The sequence below is a fragment of the Nuphar pumila genome, chromosome 7 (assembly GCF_984573655.1).
Source record: "Nuphar pumila chromosome 7, dmNupPumi1.hap1.1, whole genome shotgun sequence".
Classification (NCBI taxonomy): domain Eukaryota; kingdom Viridiplantae; phylum Streptophyta; class Magnoliopsida; order Nymphaeales; family Nymphaeaceae; genus Nuphar; species Nuphar pumila.
This window is the reverse complement of record NC_143255.1, coordinates 35,891,943-35,914,039: the sequence shown is the minus strand read 5'-3', so window position 1 is coordinate 35,914,039 and position 22,097 is coordinate 35,891,943. Positions and strand designations below refer to the sequence as shown.

Here is a 22,097-nt window from a genome sequence, read left to right as displayed (position 1 = left end):
AGGAATGATTTTCGAAGCATGGTTCCACAGTTAAGAAAATATGGCACTGACAAGATAAATGTGGCACTAATTATATGGAAGCAATTACAACATGGTGAATCGAGGGGAGTTGAATCCAACACAATCACTTAAAGCCAAGCAAGAAATTTACAAAAGAATTTTCATGTAGAATCAGAGATATGAATACAATGAAGAAAACATCAACTACCACATATAGACAGGTAGATTATGAATGACAGAGAGACTTGTACATTTTGAATCTTCATCCATCCCAAAACTCAACATTTAAGCTGCTTATCTAAAAAAAAAAAATTTATTTATCAATATTTGTTATGGGGCCTTTAAACCAATGCCTTGCACTGAGAATCCAAGATGATACAGTAAGGAAGAGAAGGCCACCCACAGCAACCGGCGTGTAATTCAGAGTATCCTTAGTAATTGGATAGGCGATTGGGAGTGAAAAAAGAACAGTGATGGTGGAAACCTAGAGGACTGCAACCCACCCAACAAAAATGCTGTACCTGCCCAGGTTGAAGGGACCTGGAACAAATGACTTCCGAGCTAATGTTACTCGGAAAAGAATTGGAAGTGCATATGCAATGTAAAGACCAATAGTTGCAATTGACACCATTGCTTGGAAGGCAACAAGGCTTCCTAGAGACTGCAAACAAAACATAGAAAGTTGTAGTTATAAGATATGATTGAAAATGCTGATTCAGCAAGAGACTTGGGTGAAACTTGTGCTTACCTTCAATCCTACTATTTCAATCAAGTTTCAAAAGTAGAGTGCTTTGTCTCAGGCAAATTTACATAAAATCAATCAAGATGCCTGTGCTTTCTACTATAAATTCCACTTGCCAGAGTTTTCTCGGGCACTCTAGCACACTATAGACCAATTCATGCAGATTTCTATACCTTGTGCATGTATTGGCTAGTTGTATCTCTACCACATGAGCATCTCTCAACTGTTATACACAACACATACAAGTACCGTTGTATATTTCTTCATCTTATGCAGAACAGTCTGAGCTGGGGAAACTTTATAAAACTGGAATCATATAGAAGATTGGAGAAGCAAGTCATATTAAATATATAAAATTCTTGAAAAAATGAGAAATTTGAATAAATAGAAGACCTGCAGGTGCAATTTTCAAGTGAATAGCATAAATCATATTTCAAATATTCTCTGACAATCACAACTATTGGGATTTTGATCAAATAAATGCTCCCTAGAAGTTAGAACTAGCACTTGGATAGTAAAATATTAAAACAAAGTTGAACTTGTTTCATAAGCAAAAGGTAAGTTGAGCTCACTTGACCGGTTTTGTCAAGACAACAAAAGGTTAAACAGATTGTTTGTATTGAATGTATTTAATTTTAAGGGATGAACTGATTTGAATAGATCATGACCAGAAAAGAGAGAGATATCAAAAGAACTAATAAACTGGCAAATACTTACTGTTAAGGCCATGCAAAATGAAATGCAAACTGAAAGCCAAACAGCATTTATCGGAACCTCCTGCTTGTTTACTTTGTGCCACAATGATGAAAATGGCATATCTCCATCTCTCGAAAATGCATATGCCATCCTGCTCACCATGAAATAAAATCAATATGGATCAGCTGAAGGAACATCCTCTAAATGACAACAGGAACACGTCAATATTTTCCATGGAGGCTTTCTAATTTTATTCAAAAGCAGTTGACAGGAAAGAAAATATTGGCAAAAACTGTATATCCAGATATGCTTATTAGTTGGATACAATTATATAAATACAATCCTCATTAATATAAATTTTACCTGGAATTACTTGTTACTGAACCCATACCACAAAAGAAGATGGCAACAGCAACCACTCCTAGGCAAATAATGCCTCCAACTCCATTGCCATATCTATTCTTGAAAGCCAAATAGAATACCTCAGCAATAGCATAACCACCGGCATCATTTTCACTGCTTAAAAGATATGGGATGTTGGTAACCGCAAATGTAATACCAAGCAAGTAACCCCAACCAACGATGATGGATATCACAATAGAACTGATTATTCCTTTTGGCCCATTCTTATCTGCATTTTTGGTCTCCTCTGTCTGCAATAAACAAGTGAAAAATCTAATGTTCTCTTTCTGTAAGACAACAAAATGAATACACCAAACAGAAACATAATGATTGAGCATATGAAAAGATTTCTTTTTGGTCAAATTAAAAAAGTGCGAACATTAGATAACTCTTGGAGAAAACAACTGCATAGTTTTATAAATTGAAATGAATTATCTAGAGATCCTAACACTTAAATCTAGTGAAAAATCATAGATATAAATTTAAAAGAATATTCCCACCATATGAGCTGCTGCATCATAACCAGACAGTGTATACTGACTCATAAGGAGACCAAGTACAAATATGTACAATTTACTGTGGATTCCAACATCATTTTCTGTATTGAAATGTGTGAAAACAAACTTAGCACTTTCCCTTTCAGTTGAAACAGCAGGTATGAGAATCATAAGGACAAATACACCTGTTAAGAGTTTATTAATTCAGTTCGAGGGAAATGTCCATAAACAGCATTTGCAAGAAAGAATTAAGAATATGATTTTGGCATTTCTAACCTAGAACATTCCATGCAGCAGCAATCTGTCCAAAAAATGATAGCCAACTAATGGGAAGACTATTCAAAATGGCATGTATAAGAAGAATTCCCCCATGGAAGCCAATGATGACATACTTGGAGGCCTTGTATCCACCACCGTTAGCGCCACCAGTACCAAGTAAGATGATCACTTGGACCAATTTTGCAAGTGAAAAATCAACACTGGCAGTGACTGCCCACTACAACCAGAAACATGAATTGGAAGCGCCATTACTCATGAGAACCAATTAATCAGTGAGACAGCATGGGGAAAAGTAGGAATTACCTGTCCAATAATGTTGAACCTGCAGATAAAAGCATAAAATACATTCAGGAAATTCAAACCAACCAATGAAAATGAAAATATGATATATTAGTTCAGATTAATAAAGTCCACTATTTGCTAGAGAACTATATAGATCAAAATGCGACACTGAATTGATTTGCCTTTATCTCCTCCTATAATCTGAAGCTCTACAAGTGGATGTGCTGGAGTGAGAATGCAAGGATACTAAGAGTCGGTAGACATTACCATACAATTAATAGCATTTATTTTAAATTATCCTTGATATCATTGGTGAAATATCAATGGTCTTTCATTAAGCTGGGTGCTATGTTTCATTCAAAAAGGAAAAAAAAAGTGGGAGCTGTATAACATCATAAAATAGCCAGAGCTGAGACAGGAATGGTAGTCTATTGAAGGAGACATCAATAATTGGTTCCTTTTGGCTTTCCCTTTTTTTTTTTTGAAGAATATTTCCTTTTCACTTTCTTTTCATAATGTATTACAGAAATTATAGCTGCGTAGAAAAGAAAGGATGACGGTCATTTAAGAAATATAAAAAAAGAAGTTTTAACCCTCTATGTTTTATGACATATTTCGTTTTGACTTTGCTGTATCGTGGTAATGGGATGGGTGAAACTGCTGAAGTTAGGTGAAGTACTTCAAAAACTGAAGCAAGTGGAAGAAGGTATACCTTGATAAGCAGACGTTTTAGGACTACCAGAAGTTAGCACACAATCTCATTTGAGTTGACAGGACTTATTGCAGCATATTCAGAACAAGTTGCAGAGATCAAGCATCGAAACAACTACTAGACTATAGATAGCGAATATCTATGAGTTCTCTCTAGCATATGATTTCTTCATCCTGTAAAATCAGTTAACATGAACAGAATGATAGGTAGAGCATCAAATCAAGGAAGTTGAAAGTTGAAACCGTGGATAAAAATTTATGTTAAGATCTAGTAAACAGGCCAATCCTAATCACTGGTTATTGTTTAACTCTGCAAAGAGGCAAGGATTTCTAATACCCTGTTCACAAAATCCAGTTTCGCTAAAATTGCAATGAGGAAACTCGTGAATTCCATCAAGACGCACTAGTTTTTCCCTTGAGAATTCAACAAAAGATTTTTGAAGACAGCCTTGTCTTTGAACAATCACCTCTCATACAATGGTTAGGTGTTTTTGCTCCAAGACAGAGGAATATTGTCGATGCAGCGAGAGAACCACAACCTTAGCTTTGATGAGTACCAACGTGAGGGGCGTTGGTGCAGTGAAGGAATCGGTGTCATCCCGTTAACAGGCTGCCGTTGGCTGCTCCTTTCAATGCATAGTCGTGCAACATATAATAACGCAGAAACAACGTGAAGCAAAGAAAGGATTGGTTTCACGTAATGGGTACCGATGTTGATGTGCTTTCGGTGCAGCGAAAGGGGTCGACGCTGAGACACTAATGGGGCTGATGTTGATGCTACTCGGTCAGAACACAGCCCACGTTAATGGGTGCCGACGTGATGCAGTGAGGAGATCGGATTGCACGTGATGCAACGAAGGTTGCTGGTAACGATGCACGTTGGTGCTGCAGAGATGAGATTCACGATTGCTGCAGTCGTGAAGTATGCTGTGAATGCTAACAAGAAAACCACCATTGGTTGAACCGTGGTTGGCTTTATTTCAATAACAGTTAATATAACATGGAAAGGAAACAATGACTAACAGAGATTAAACAGAATTACTGAAAAGGGATAAAGAAATAAACAAGCAATAAAGATTGCTGCAAAACTGACGTGACAAAGAAGAAATCAAAAATAAAGAAAAAAAAAACTGCAGGAAGGCAATAGTAAACGACGTATTCTGAAACTTCAAGGCTGCCACACGCAACCCTAGGAGAGGGTTTTTATAGTTTCTGGTGGATCCGGGTCTCGGGTCCATTCTAGGACCTGGATCGTTTTCATACTGTTGTTGGGTCTTTGATGTCTGGGACGTTCCAGACCTGTTCTGCATCATTCTCCCTTGGTTGGGAAGAAGTCGACTCTAACGACTTGTCTCCTCAGTAAGCATATAAATCAGACACATTGAAGATAGGCAACATGTATCGATATTTCTGGACGTCTCCAAATCAAAACCTGTAGATTGGTTTTGAAGCTGACCATCTATACCATTTGCTATTGCACCCCATGGAAGCACAAGCTGAATTTATGTCCCTCTAGCACGCGGTCTTAGGGGTCTGGCTAGAATACCAACGATACAAGCATGCTTACCAAAAACTGGACCACCTTCTGGAAACTTCACTATATCTGCCTCGGATGCATAGTGGCTCTGCCCACCGTCCATAGAGAAATCTCCGTTCAGGATCTTGTTCCCCAAAGCAACTCCAAACGGCTTCAAAAGATCAATTATTGCTGGAATGTTCAATGTTCCGTAAAGAGGCCCGTCATTCCCAATTGCTGAAACCATAATAATATTATTTGTAGTCAACTCCCAAACCATTTCGACAAATGGAAGGTCTAAGTAATCAGGTCTACCAATACGCAAATTTAAGATGTCCATATTTATTGCAATGGCATAATTGAATGCATCAAGAAACCATGATGGATATGACACCATCTGTTGGATGGTCGACCGACCGACTTCCCTGTGCAGGCCCGCCTCAATGTCATTCGGTTGCACGACAGTTTGTCGAATGTTCGATTGGACTGGTTCGATCACCATCACACTCGGGAGGCCAACAACATTGACACCCAATCCACCACTGGTTTTCAGCGTGGACGTTGCGTACGTCTTCCCCGATGACTCAAGGACCACGAGTAGATCTTCAAGTCCATCCATACGTTTTGACAGTTCGGCTATGTCCTTATCTAGGCGTAGCAGATCTTTCTGGATCTTTGTCAACATGTCCATCATCCGTATCATCAAAATCTTCGTTGTCGGTCTCCTCTCGCACCTTCCCGCTCGTAGGATCATCCCTCGCTTCTTGCGACATGCCGTTGACCAAGGAAGAGGGGCTGAGCTCTGATACCATTTTGATGCAGCGAAAGAGACCGAGACTTCACGTTAATGGGTGTTGTGTTGACACTCTTTGACGCAACGTGGAGATCAGACCCGGAGATGCACTTGGGTGCAGCAAATAGGGCAGCGTGGGGATCGGATGTTCCGATCACGCTTTGATGCAGTAGAACAACCGACGTCACGTGCTTGGCCTTGGCAAACGAGAACACGATCCTCACGGTCGTGCACTGCTCAGCGATGAGAAGAACAACCACCACTTGATGCAGTGGTGGGAACCGCAACCTTCACGCAAGAGTGTTGACGTGAAGTTTGCTGGTGTAGTGAGGATGCCACTAGCCTTGTCAATTGGATTGACGTAGGCTGTATCCTCTCAATGCACGACTGTGCAACACGGTAACCCAAACCAGATGGAAGGAAAAGGCTTGGATCAAAAGATCCGAGCAACAATGTATTAATAAGAAAACTGACAGTACTTACAAGCTGATAAACTAACAGTAATCAAAGGAAAACAATGGATAACAGAGATCAAATCAAATGAATAAAACAAACAATAACAGAAGAAAGAGAATAAGCCAAAAGGAACATGCAACTGCCAAAAAAAATGCCAAAAGCTTTTCAGACTCCCAAAAATATCCCCCCCCCTGCACGCAACCCTAGGATGGGTATTTAAAGACTTCAACTGGATCCGGGTCTTGGGTCCAGTCCCGAGACAAACTCTGTTGTTGTTGGGTCTGTGACGTCTGGGACGATCCGGTCATGCTCTGCATCATTCTCCCCTAGTTGGGAAGAAGTCAGCTCTGATGACTTATTATCGCCATAGTATGCATATAGATCAAACACACCTTCATTAGCATCCCTTTGTATATAAAACCTTGGTTCCAAGTACTTGAATCCAGGAAGGGGTCCACGAGAGCATCTAATAACAAACTTCTAAAATTTCTTTTGGTACTCTGGTGAGAAGCCCCTTAGGCCTTCCCGAAACATCTCAATGTCAGGATGCTCCTCATGATATCCACCAGCATAATGTTGTGAACACCCCCAAATTTTTAAAAAAATTGTAAAAAATCCCTTTTTGCTCCTGACCCCCATTTTCTGAATAATTGAGTCAGTTTTGACCAAAATTCTAGTTATTTCTTGGATTCACTGGAATCCAAATCTATTTTCTATATTTGACTCAATTTCGGATCCGGATCCAATATCAAAATCTAATTCTGAGCCCTGCTATCCAATTTTCAAATTGAAATTACAAAAATACCAAAAATAATCTTTGAATGACTCAGACAGTTCATCTGGTATCCATTTGAATCCAATGTTCTATATTCCTCAATTCGAGGTCCGAAATTCGAATATTTCCTCAAAACTCTAGATCCAAACCCATTTTCTGAAGAAATTTTTAGAGAATAGCCCTGAATTCTCAGAAAACCCTTCTTTTGTAAATATTTTTAAATTTTGCAAAAATAGTTTAAAACCCTTTATTTTTCCATAGTTTTAAGAGTTTTTATTTCAAAAACACAAGAAAATGTAAAGAAAAGAACAAAAAAATAAAAATAGGAAAAGAAAAATACAAAAAAATTGGTTTAAAAACCCCTTTTTGAAAGTTGTTTTGTGAAGACCCCCCCCCCCCCCATTTTCGAGAAAAACTTTTGGAAAGGACCACCTATTTGAAAATGTTCAAAAATTGGAAGGACCCAATTTGAAAAAAATGTAACGGTCTTCACCTATATAAACAGGCCTCCAGGGATCAACATTCCCATCCGTTTCCACCCTTCCCCTTTCTGCGCATCATGATCGCCTCTCTGATCCATCTTCAACCTCCCCATCTTCTTCATGATCGACTATTCACAGAGCATCCATTAGCATAGTATTCCTCTAGTTCCCAGCCTTCTCCTTCAAGTTTTGAAGTCCCGCAGCAGAACTCCAACCCTCCTCTGGATTGTCCCGAGTGAGCCAAGAAGAAGAGAATTCCTGCAAACAAGTTTTCCTTATCCCTTCTTCTGCCATCCAAGCTACCGAAGGAATCGAACATCCCCTCTTGATCCATCCGATCCTTCTTCCTCTTCTGCGTCAAAAAAAAAGGCTGAAGAAGAGCATATAAGGGAAGATCCTTCAGAATTCCAACACCAAGCAGTCTAGTAAGCCCCTTTTCTCTTCTCTCCATCATTTTCTTGATTCTCCTTTTTCATTTGCCTCGTTAACACACCATGGATGGTGTTGGATTGCCTATAGAAATCCCAACACATCCCTGTGCAACAGTAATGGAATTCCCCGAATTCCCACATTATTTCTTTCTCTCTTTTGCAATTTCCTTTTTGATTTTCGATTTCCCTGTTTGTAGTTTAATTTCTTTCCTAGTTTTGATTTTCTGTTTATATTCGTGGTCTCCCATGTAGTATTCGATTTCCTATGTTCATGTTATTTTCTGTCTTCAATTAGCTATTCGTATCTTGTTCATGTTCTTATTTTTTTTTCATAGTTTATATTTGATGGTATGTTCGCAGTATGATTTTCAGTCTTGATGACATCTGATTGAATATTGTTCATTTCGTTTAGTAGATTTTCCATGTTAAGGGCATTTTTCTTTACCTCTCTGTATTCTCTGGACATGGCATCCCCTGCGCTTTGTGTCTTTATAAGTACAGACGCTGATGTTGGTTTTCCATTGCTTGGTTCAGGTATCGAACTCTTGTTCATCTAGCATCATGCATCGCTTCTTGTTTTGTTTTGATCTGTTTGAGATCCCATAATTTGCATTTTGCATATCAAACATTTACTTCCCACTGATCAACACTGCAATTGAGGCTGTTGAGATTACCTCCTTCAGCGTCCAGCATTCCATTTTTTTTTCTTCGTAACTTACAGAGTCTGGGGAATCATAGATGCATCTTGCCATGCTTCCTAAAGGAGAACGATCCAAGGGGTAAGGTGCAGAACCTATGGAGAGAGTGGTCTGGGTTACTGCTCTCACTGTCTTGGAACAGGTGAGTACATGGATATTATGGGGTTTCATTTCATGAAGGTATGTGGGAACTTGGTGCAAATGCAACATGAAAACAGCCACCCTCGGTAGTGCTTATGTCCACCAGATGTGAATTTTGTTTGTCAATCCATTACCAGATGGTACAGGATTAGATCGAGATGTTGATACATCTACAGGTTCCCTTGACTGCCCGGGTTAAAGTTGGTTAGTGAGCTCTTTTAGTTGAGATTTGGAAAAGTGATGGCTAATCTGTAACATCCGTGTAACAGATAGATGAGTAATTTTTTTAGCAGAGTGACTTGAACGACTTGAATTCTAAATTCAAGGAACCTCCTGTGCGGATCCAATCCACCAGAAAATTCTGCTTGATTCGTTGTGAATTCGTAAGAAGAGTATTGTTTTGTTTAATGTGTTTCCTGCAACCTCGTCTTCAATTTCTTTTACTGTATCATATCATCATCCATAGTTTTTATTTACATTAATCACAATACAACATACTGTTTTGGCATTTCTTGATTCATTGCATCCCTGGTTTCATCGTTACATCACACGCATTTGCACATGGAAACAAGGAAAGTTCTGAAGGTAATGAACTTAGTAGATGTTCTGTTGTGAATCTGATAATGGAATCTGGAGACAATGGCAAAAACATGGAATGTATTGAGTCTAGGAGACCTGCAATACCTAGAAATTTCATTGGGGGCATCCACAGCAATTTAGGTATCGCCAGCTCCAGACAATATCGTGTGCAATACCATGTTAGAAGCATGTGCTGCAGAAGAGAAATGGGATGAATTTGAGCATGTTTATCAGAGAACACTGCATCATGGTTACCAATTGGATATGAAAGGCACTTTCAGTTCATCTCGGAAGCCTCTAAAGCTGAAGAAGGAGACACTGTAAAGTATATATATGTTCAGAGGAATCACTGGGAAGGCGCGTTATGGGTATTGCCACAGTTGAAGCCATGTGGAGTACAACCTTCAAGTATAACACAGTCTTGCCGTGAAAAGCCCTTGTGAATGCTCTTTGGAGATACAGAGGAGGCTGTACCTGCCATCCAAGGTATGGAAAGAAAAGTAGTTGTTTCAGCTGGTCTGTAATATGATCTTGCTCGTTGCTTTTGCAGTATAGGGAAATGTCAGGATCCTCTAATCCAGGTTGACAAAAAAATGCAAGATTGGGAAGAAATTTTTGGTCGTGACTTATTGTAACGCCCCAAAATTTAACCCAAATTTTAGAGATTTTTTTTTCTTCAAGCGGAAACAACTAATAATTCTCGGGTTAAGCATTTCAGAACGATACAGGAAGGTAAAAGCAAACCACACCATTTATTTCCACTTCAATAATAATAAAATCCAACATCAGAGTTTTCACATTTAGTCTCAAAACAAAAATCTCAATCTGAAAGTAAGGAGAACCGCCAGGGAACAAATAGATCAAGTCTCGGTCAGCGCCTCATCCCGCATCGCTCATAGAACTACTCTTCTCCTGAAAATAATAGAAATTATAGGAATTAGACTACCACGTCTAAGTAGGAAAACTGTAATTATTCTTGCAAGTAGATCATGTGTCAGGTGTGTGATGTGGGTGTCGTGGTTGAATTTCAGTCTAAATATAAACACATAAGTAATTCGATGTAACAGCAATAACAGACCTATATAAAAAGGTAAATTATGTAACAGTTATACTTAAGCACAAAAAACATTTTATGCAACTTCACCAATTAAGCAAGTAAGGTATTAAGCAATTAAGGCAGAACTTACACTAACATGAATAACATCTATATAACATCCATAATATGAGTTCAATTAACTAATATATGCACAGTTTAGGATGTCGTTTCATCATAAGCACCGAATATAAAGCATGCTAAAAGAATATGCAAAAGTCTCTTTAATAACTCCAACACAGTGATACCTAATTGTTCTAGCTGATGTTTATCTTTTCTTATCCCACGGGTACACGCGGGCCAAGGCAACCATCTCAGAAGAAAACGTTCGGGGGTATATTATTCAAGGGTATTTTATTAACCCGAACATTCTAACTGAGACTGAAATCCCAAGGGAGCGGCCAGTGACCGAGAGAAACTCCCAAAGGCCAAAACCAAAACATGATGCATCCCTAACTTCTGCAGAAGAATATAGAACTACCACCTAGGACACATTTGGTAGTCCGGGTCCCCCGACTCTGAGGACTAGGACCAACGAGTCGCTTTACGCTCGAAACTAAACACATGTCCCCAGAGTTTTGTACCACCTACCCTCTCCAAGGTAAGCCTGAAACTGAGTGGGTTACTCTTTTTATTTAAATTTATTTCCCGAAGTACAGGGCATTTCCCCAACTTCCTTCTACTACCACGGCAGTAGAATTCCCATCCTTAGTTTATTTACCAAGGTGAATAAACCATCCAAACCCTTTTTCCATATTGATTGCTTAAACCCACTCAAAGTGCTCCGGTGCCTTTAAACCAGTCAAGCACAGAATTTAGATTTAAGTTTCTTACCAGTGTTTTGATCATTATTCATAATGTTTCGGTACCTTAAACCGTCAAGCAACAAGGCCCCGGTACCTTTAAACCAGTCGGGCGCATAACCTTTAATATTAAGTTTTTCATCAGTTTTATTGCCATGGCATACAAGCTAATAGTTTAGTACCCGTACCGGGTACTCAACCCATATTGCCCATTAGACTGGGTTTCCCAAATGACACTAGTTATAGTTCATCCAATCCATTTTGTGTTATGTTCCAATATAATGAGTATAGTCCCTTTTAGATGATTGAGCATGGTACATATACACAACAACTAATGGAGTACTGCTGAAACAACTCACCCAGCCTATCTAGGCCTATCAATTTTGAATCAAACATGTGCAAGAATTAAGTCTTAACATTTTCCTCCAACAGGTACAAGGGGTTTTTGAATTGATTAGGTCACAGTCCAGCTACAGTAATTGGGCCTGTTGGTTATCACAATTCAGCTTTCAAATTTGCCATGAGCATAAAATTGGGGTAAAGCAAACAATGTATAGGTATCCATTACAAGTAGTTTTCTTCAAAATAATAAGCTGCTCAGTTAAGGCTACTCTTCATATGCTACAGCCTATTGAACAACAACATATTGCAATATCCTCCTAACATAAGTTAACCAAATTAATGTGCACAGGTCCTAGGCATGCCTCACCTCAACATTTCATATAATAAAGAAAAAAAAACAATTCATGAGATCTTCAAAAATATGCACAGAACTGATTCGTGAGATTTCAAGTATTTTGCATTCAAATATCAGATCCTTATGAAGTCGAAACTACAACCCTTCAGTTGATAACAGAGTGCACGAAGAACCAAGCAGCACCTAATCCCCATACTAGAGTTAGTCCTGTATTTAATTGTGTAAGTTGTGTGTGACCTAGTTAAATACGGATCTATGTGTGTGAGAATCTGTATACTATATTCAGTTATAATAATTGTATTTATACCACAAGTTATTCACAAATTAGAAACCTTAATGGTGGTGCTAAACAATCCTTAATAGTAACCTGTGAAACCCTACCTTAATCTTTATGGATTGGAAGATAGAGTATGTTAGCATAAGGTGTAAGCAGAACCAGAATTATCTTAAAAGATAAGCAGAGTCTGATATATGAGATTAACATGTATCCAGGTCTGATAACAGTCATCAACAGATAACCAGATTTGCTCACAGACAGTGAAATCACAGGTAATCCGATTTTTTAGTAATTGTCAAGTGATATGAAAGCAGCGTTGGCAACAGGCTACCTATGATACTTTTAGTCACATAGGCAAACCGTATCAACCTATCAAATCCTAAACTGTTAACAGGCATACCAATCGTCCATATCCCGATAGGGTAACAGTCAACTAAACAAAACCAACAAACAAAACAAAAACGACGATTCAACACTATCAATTTAATATGGAATCACACCCACTAATTAATAGAATTTCATATATCCGACACACACTCAGGTTGTCATATTGTTCTGGTACCAACAGTGTACCCAACAATGCCCCAGTCGGCAGGAATCGAAGGTTGTCCCTTGAACAACCCAGAAAATTCATAGGTTATTAGGGATTCGAGAAGCCCATAACCGAACTCAGCAAAATTCCATCAACATTCAAAGCCCCTCATTTTATTACACGAATACCCCATCACTTATTTGGATTTTCACCGTAGCCGAAATTGAAATTCCCTTTTTACAGAAATGTGAAACCAATAACCCCCTTTACGATAACAATCCTAAACAAACCCTATCGATTTGGGTTGTAGACAACCCACACTCCACCAACCCATGATTAACCTGAAAAGAAAACAATCACAGAAAACCTACCATTATCCGACGAGGGTGTTGCGGCATCCACGAGTGGGGTTGGTCGGCCTGGACAGCACCACCACCGGCGAGGTCGGCTCTTCACTGCAAGGCCTCGAGCTGCAGCCCGAGATCGGAGGGTGATTCGAGGTTTAGAGAGGTAGAAGAGAGTGAGAGAGAGAATGGGACAGCGAGAGAGAGAAGGAAGGGTTCGAGGTCCTCCCTTTGTAGGTGGATGGCCCCCTGAAAAGGAAGGGAAGCATAGCCTCCCGGCGGCTGCGGCTTCCCCCTTCCCCATTTTCAAAAATGTTAGGGTTCAAAAGAACCCTAACCTGCGGCTTATCGGGGAAGAGGGTTTCCTCCCTCTTCATTTTTATCGAGCGGTCCTCTTATCGCCCCCCCCCCCCCCTTTTGTATTTTTTTTTCTTCTTTACAGTGTGTGGGCCGGGTCCGAGTCCGACCCACGACCCGCACTCGGGGTCCAACCACATGTTGGATCCGGGTCTTATTTAAAGAAAAAATATGGGTTCATAATTGGATTCGAAACCCCTCCTATATATTTATTTTATTTATTTTCGTATTTACATATTTTAATATTTAAATAGGTTTATCTCGTATAATATGGGTTCTGGATCTTAAACTTGGATATGTGCCCAGATTCGCCCATTATATGCCTAAAATACTAAAAACTTTAAATGTAAACATTGCGGTTATTACATCCTTTCCCCCTAAAAGAAATTTCGTCCTCGAAATTTACCTGTGGTTGCTCACTCGAAAAGGTTGGGGTACTTCTTCCGCATATTTGTCTCTGGTTCCCACGTGCTTTCGTCAATGCCATGGTGTTGCCATCTCACCTTAACGAGAGGAATGGTCTTTGATCTCAAGACTCGCTCGCTTCGTTCCAATATCTCCACTGGTTTTTCTTCCATTGTCAGGTCTTCCCTTATATCTACGTCCTCATATTGGATGACGTGCGACGGATCTTGAAGATATTTTCTTAACATAGATACATGGAATACGTTATGTATCTGAGCATACTGAGGAGGTAGGGCTATACGATAGGCCGTTTCTCCAATCCGTTCCAAAATCTCAAAATGTCCGACATATCTGGGACTCAATTTTCCTTTCTTACCAAAACGAAACACACTTTTGGTGGGTGATACCTTTACAAAGACTCGATCCCCCACATCAAAAGTGAGCTCCCTGCGCCTTTGATCTGCATAACTCTTTTGTCGACTCTGGGCTGTGAGCAGTCTATCTCTTATCATTTTGATCTGTTGGGTATAATGTTGTAACACGATTGGTGATTCTACCGACCGTTCACCAATTTCATCCCAATACACATGTGATCTACATGGTCTTCCATACAGAGCTTCGAAAGGAGCCATGCCGATACTCGCATGGTAACTGTTATTGTAAGCATATTCGGCTAAAATAACATGCTTGTCCCACTCCCCCTTCCAATCCAGCATACATGCTCGCAGCATATCTTCTAGTGTCTGGATAGTCCTCTCTGATTGTCCGTCAGTCTGGGGATGAAAAGCAGTACTCAGCTTCAGTTTTGTACCTAAGGCCTGTTGCAACTGACCCCAAAATCGCGAAGTAAATCGAGGATCTCGATCTGAGATAATAGAAACTGGTACTCCATGCAGTCGAACAACCTCTCTGATGTATAAGTCTGCTAAGCTCTCGAGGGATTGATTTATTCGTATGGGTAGAAAGTGAGCCGATTTGGTTAGTCGATCCACTATTACCCATATAGCGTCATGTTGTTTCCGTGTTTTGGGCAAACCCACCACGAAGTCCATGGTGATTTCTTCCCATTTCCACTGTGGAATCTCCATTTGCTGCATCATTCCACCAGGTTTCTGATGTTCTACCTTGACTTGCTGACAAGTCAAACACTTCGAGACATAACTTGCAACCTCACGCTTCATTCCATTCCACCAATACCCACGTTGTAAATCTTTAAACATTTTCGTGCCTCCTGGGTGTATGGTGTATTTGGACCTATGTGCTTCCCCCAATAGTTCTTCCTTCAACTTGGGATCACTAGGGACCCAAAGTCGCTTTTTCATCCAAATACTGCCATCTTCCTTGAGTGAGAAATGTGACGTCTCTTGTTGTGCTAGTGACTTCAATTTCTCATATTGGGGATCCTCTTTCTGACCTTCAATAATCTTTGTAAGGATCTCCGGATGAGCAGATAAATTAGATAACTTGATACTCCCCACGACATCTGAAAACGGTTTCCAATCCATGAATTCCTCCACCAAATTCCACCCTTTTGTCAATAGACTGGACAAACTGAAACCAGCTTTGCGACTGAGAGAGTCAGCTACCACATTTGCCTTTCCTGGGTGATAGGAAATGGTAAAATCGTAATCCTTTATAAACTCCAACCATCGTCGTTGTCGCATGTTCAACTCTTTCTGGGAAAACAGGTACTTGAGACTTTTGTGATCAGTAAATACCTCGAATTGTTCCCCATACAGGTAATGTTGCCATATTTTCATTGCGAACACCACGGCTGCCAATTCGAGATCATGAGTTGGGTAGTTTCGTTCATGAGTCTTTAATTGGCGAGAGGCATAAGCTATCACCTTACCATTTTGCATTAAAACACATCCCAACCCAGTACCTGATGCGTCGGAGTAGACCACAAAACCACCATGACCTGAAGGTAAAGCCAACACTGGTGCGGTGGTAAGCTTCTTCTTTAAGATTTGGAAACTCTCCTCACACTTATCCGTCCATTCGAACTTGATTCCTTTCCTCAGGAGCTTGGTCATGGGCATAGCAATCCGTGAAAAGTCCTGAATGAATCTTCTATAATAACCTGCTAATCCCAGAAAACTCCTGATATCACTGATATTCTTCGGTTGACCCCAATTTAATACAGCTTCAACCTTAGCCGAGTCTACAGCGACTCCGTCTCGCGATATGACATGACCCAAGAACATGACCTTCTCGAGCCAGAATTCACACTTGGAGAATTTGGCGAACAACTGGTGTTCCTTGAGAGTCCTCAATACGATCCTCAAATGTTCACGATGTTGCTCTATGCTTTCTGAGTATATGAGTATATCATCAATAAAGACAATTACAAATGTATCCAAATATGCTCTGAATACTCGATTCATCAAGTCCATGAATGCTGCAGGAGCGTTTGTCAGTCTGAATGGCATAACTACGAACTCGTAGTGACCGTACCTTGTTCTAAAGGCTGTCTTAGGAATATCATCGTCCTTTATCCGAAGTTGGTGATAACCAGATCTAAGATCGATTTTTGAAAACACTTTAGCCTTTTGCAATTGGTCGAACAAGTCTTCAATACGAGGTAGGGGATACTTATTTTTGACGGTCGCTTGATTCAACATCCGATAGTCTATACACAGCCTCATAGAACCATCTTTCTTTTTCACAAAAAGAACTGGTGCTCCCCATGGTGATACGCTCGGTCTAATGAAACCTTGCTCCATCAACTCCTGGAGTTGTTTCTTCAGCTCCTCCAACTCTACTGGGGCCATACGATAAGGCGCTTTCGAGATCGGTGCCGTCCCAGGCACCAACTCGATATGAAAATCCACCTCACGTTGTGGAGGTACTCCAGGCAACTCATCCGGAAACACTTTCGGGAATTCACGAACCACTTCAAGTTCTTCTAATGGTGTGACTTTCGACTCGCAGGAGAATACATTTACTAGGAATGCTCGGCACCCCTGTCGCATATACTTCTGAACCTTTAATATCGATACAATTCAGCCCTTCACTGTAGGTCTAGAGAGTCAAAACTCAACCTTTGGCAATCCTGGTCGGGACGAAACCACTTTCCCTTGTCAACAGAGAACGTTGGCATAATGTTCATATAACCAATCCATCCCCAAAATGACATCATATTCAGTCATATCGAGCAAGATTAGGTCAGCAGGTAAGTTCTGCCCTTCAAGTACAATTATGACATCAGGGATGTAGTTTACACATATTGAATTATATCCTATCGGATTGTACACATATAATTCATGTTTCAGAGATTCAGTATGTGCACCAAGTAATTTTGCAAATTCTACGGATATGAACGAATGTGTAGCACCACAGTCAAATAGAACAAGTGCAGCACAGCCATTGACAAATACAGTACCTTGTACCAGATTTCCTTTCTCCAACTCTTCCGCAGTGGTGGCATATACTCGTCCCGGCACCCTCTTCTGTGCATTTTGCTGTGGTGTTTGCTGCGGCTGAGATGGTTGATGTTGCTGTCCTCCCCCGGTATTACGTTTCTGCATATCCGCCATCTTCTTGTGGCACTGACGGACATAATGACCCATCTTTCCACAGTAGAGACATGCTCCTGTGTCTCTAGGGCAAGGTTGTCCGTAGTGGGACCGGTTGCACTTCTGGCACACCCGATTTTGTCCTTGTTGCTGCGGAGGACGATTTCCACCATTGTACTTTTGCTTCTTGTAAGGTGGCTGGTACTTCTTGCCACCGTGGTGCTGCGGCGGACCGGCTCCCCGCTTCCCCGGTGTGTCCTTTTGACTCTTCCTTGATCGCTCCCATTCTTCATTCAGCATAGTAGCCACTTCAATGGCTTGTGCGAGAGTGGACGACAGATTTATCATCACTCGTGGTCGTAATCCGTCCTTGAGTCCGCGCACATACCTAGTTGCTCTGGCTTTATCATTTGCGAACAAATTTGGGCAATAACGCTCCAAGGTCCGAAATTTGGTAGTGTATTCCACCAAATTCATATTTCCTTGAGTAAGCTCCAAGAACTCCTGATGCTTTTGATCACGAGCGTACTGGGGCAAATATGTCTCTAAAAATGTCTGCTTGAAATCTTCTCATGGAATAGTATCCACTCCGGCAAAGTGGATGGTTCGGGTGGTGTCCCACCACTTCTGTGCATCTTCCGTCAAGCGGTAGGTGCCGAAGTCCGTTTGCTTATCATCGGGAACAGACAGAACCCGAAAAGCTCGTTCTGTCTCGGCAATCTAACTCTCGGCTAGTTCCGGATCAGCCTTACCTGAGAAGGTAGGCGGGTTCAACTTTAAGAACTTCTCATACGTGATTGTGCTCGTGTTATGCCTTTCACTTATGGCTGCGGCTAACTCCGCCTGGTGGCGCATTTGAGTGTCCATGGTTTGAGCCAGATTACCGAGAGTTTCCATCACGAATCCCCTTTAGTCCTGCCATTTGTTCGCCGTACTTGAACTAGCCTGGGATCGACGGTACATCTAATAACCATTTCAATACACACAGTTTTACTATCTTTGCATTATAGTGTTTCAAAAATCATTACAGCTATATATTTATACTTGTATAGGAGAAACAATGTAATTATCATGGCTACTAAAATAAATAAAATATACTCACAAAGCGATCTCAGGATGTGGCATGACCGTGAACTTTGATTTATTGTTCCCAGGCTCTGATACCATAACTGTAACGCCCCAAAATTTAACCCAAATTTTTAGGGATTTTTTTTTCAAGCGGAAACAACTAATAATTCTCGGGTTAAGCATTTCAGAACGATACAGGAAGGTAAAAGCAAACCACACCATTTATTTCCACTTCAATAATAATAAAATCCAACATCAGAGTTTTCACATTTAGTCTCAAAACAAAAATCTCAATCTGAAAGTAAGGAGAACCGCCAGGGAACAAATAGATCAAGTCTCGGTCAGCGCCTCATCCCGCATCGCTCATAGAACTACTCTTCTCCTGAAAATAATAGAAATTATAGGAATTAGACTACCACGTCTAAGTAGGAAAACTGTAATTATTCTTGCAAGTAGATCATGTGTCAGGTGTGTGATGTGGGTGTCGTGGTTGAATTTCAGTCTAAATATAAACACATAAGTAATTCGATGTAACAGCAATAACAGACCTATATAAAAAGGTAAATTATGTAACAGTTATACTTAAGCACAAAAAACATTTTATGCAACTTCACCAATTAAGCAAGTAAGGTATTAAGCAATTAAGGCAGAACTTACACTAACATGAATAACATCTATATAACATCCATAATATGAGTTCAATTAACTAATATATGCACAGTTTAGGATGTCGTTTCATCATAAGCACCGAATATAAAGCATGCTAAAAGAATATGCAAAAGTCTCTTTAATAACTCCAACACAGTGATACCTAATTGTTCTAGCTGATGTTTATCTTTTCTTATCCCACGGGTACACGCGAGCCAAGGCAACCATCTCAGAAGAAAACGTTCGGGGGTATATTCTTCAAGGGTATTTTATTAACCCGAACATTCTAACTGAGACTGAAATCCCAAGGGAGCGGCCAGTGACCGAGAGAAACTCCCAAAGGCCAAAACCAAAACATGATGCATCCCTAACTTCTGCAGAAGAATATAGAACTACCACCTAGGACACATTTGGTAGTCCGGGTCCCCCGACTCTGAGGACTGGGACCAACGAGTCGCTTTACGCTCGAAACTAAACACATGTCCCCAGAGTTTTGTACCACCTACCCTCTCCAAGGTAAGCCTGAAACTGAGTGGGTTACTCTTTTTATTTAAATTTATTTCCCGAAGTACAGGGCATTTCCCCAACTTCCTTCTACTACCACGGCAGTAGAATTCCCATCCTTAGTTTATTTACCAAGGTGAATAAACCATCCAAACCCTTTTTCCATATTGATTGCTTAAACCCACTCAAAGTGCTCCGGTGCCTTTAAACCAGTCAAGCACAGAATTTAGATTTAAGTTTCTTACCAGTGTTTTGATCATTATTCATAATGTTTCGGTACCTTAAACCGTCAAGCAACAAGGCCCCGGTACCTTTAAACCAGTCGGGCGCATAACCTTTAATATTAAGTTTTTCATCAGTTTTATTGCCATGGCATACAAGCTAATAGTTTAGTACCCGTACCGGGTACTCAACCCATATTGCCCATTAGACTGGGTTTCCCAAATGACACTAGTTATAGTTCATCCAATCCATTTTGTGTTATGTTCCAATATAATGAGTATAGTCCCTTTTAGATGATTGAGCATGGTACATATACACAACAACTAATGGAGTACTGCTGAAACAACTCACCCAACCTATCTAGGCCTATCAATTTTGAATCAAACATGTGCAAGAATTAAGTCTTAACATTTTCCTCCAACAGGTACAAGGGGTTTTTGAATTGATTAGGTCACAGTCCAGCTACAGTAATTGGGCCTGTTGGTTATCACAATTCAGCTTTCAAATTTGCCATGAGCATAAAATTGGGGTAAAGCAAACAATGTATTGGTATCCATTACAAGTAGTTTTCTTCAAAATAATAAGCTGCTCAGTTAAGGCTACTCTTCATATGCTACAGCCTATTGAACAACAACATATTGCAATATCCTCCTAACATAAGTTAACCAAATTAATGTGCACAGGTCCTAGGCATGCCTCACCTCAACATTTCATATAATAAAGAAAAAAAAACAATTCATGAGATCTTCAAAAATATGCACAGAACTGATTCGTGAGATTTCAAGTATTTTGCATTCAAATATCAGATCCTTATGAAGTCGAAACTACAACCCTTCAGTTGATAACAGAGTGCACGAAGAACCAAGCAGCACCTAATCCCCATACTAGAGTTAGTCCTGTATTTAATTGTGTAAGTTGTGTGTGACCTAGTTAAATACAGATCTATGTGTGTGAGAATCTGTATACTATATTCAGTTATAATAATTGTATTTATACCACAAGTTATTCACAAATTAGAAACCTTAATGGTGGTGTTAAACAATCCTTAATAGTAACCTGTGAAACCCTACCTTAATCTTTATGGATTGGAAGATAGAGTATGTTAGCATAAGGTGTAAGCAGAACCAGAATTATCTTAAAAGATAAGCAGAGTCTGATATATGAGATTAACATGTATCCAGGTCTGATAACAGTCATCAACAGATAACCAGATTTGCTCACAGACAGTGAAATCACAGGTAATCCGATTTTTTAGTAATTGTCAAGTGATATGAAAGCAGCGTTGGCAACAGGCTACCTATGATACTTTTAGTCACATAGGCAAACCGTATCAACCTATCAAATCCTAAACTGTTAACAGGCATACCAATCGTCCATATCCCGATAGGGTAACAGTCAACTAAACAAAACCAACAAACAAAACAAAAACGACGATTCAACACTATCAATTTAATATGGAATCACACCCACTAATTAATAGAATTTCATATATCCGACACACACTCAGGTTGTCATATTGTTCTGGTACCAACAGTGTACCCAACAATGCCCCAGTCGGCAGGAATCGAAGGTTGTCCCTTGAACAACCCAGAAAATTCATAGGTTATTAGGGATTCGAGAAGCCCATAACCGAACTCAGCAAAATTCCATCAACATTCAAAGCCCCTCATTTTATTACACGAATACCCCATCACTTATTTGGATTTTCACCGTAGCCGAAATTGAAATTCCCTTTTTACAGAAATGTGAAACCAATAACCCCCTTTACGATAACAATCCTAAACAAACCCTATGGATTTGGGTTGTAGACAACCCACACTCCACCAACCCATGATTAACCTGAAAAGAAAACAATCACAGAAAACCTACCATTATTCGGCGAGGGTGTTGCGGCATCCACGAGTGGGGTCGGTCGGCCTGGACAGCACCACCACCGGCGAGGTCGGCTCTTCACTGCAAGGCCTCGAGCTGCAGCCCGAGATCGGAGGGTGATTCGAGGTTTAGAGAGGTAGAAGAGAGTGAGAGAGAGAATGGGACAACGAGAGAGAGAAGGAAGGGTTCGAGGTCCTCCCTTTGTTGGTGGATGGCCCCCCGAAAAGGAAGGGAAGCATAGCCTCCCGACGGCTGCGGCTTCCCCCTTTCCCATTTT

At 40.3% G+C, this 22,097-nt stretch overlaps 1 pseudogene; it reads right to left on the bottom strand.

The window, feature by feature from the left end:
- Positions 1 to 216: 216 nt before the first annotated feature.
- Positions 217 to 22,097, bottom strand: part of LOC149831909 (amino-acid permease BAT1 homolog) — a 67,174-nt pseudogene continuing 45,293 nt past the window's right edge.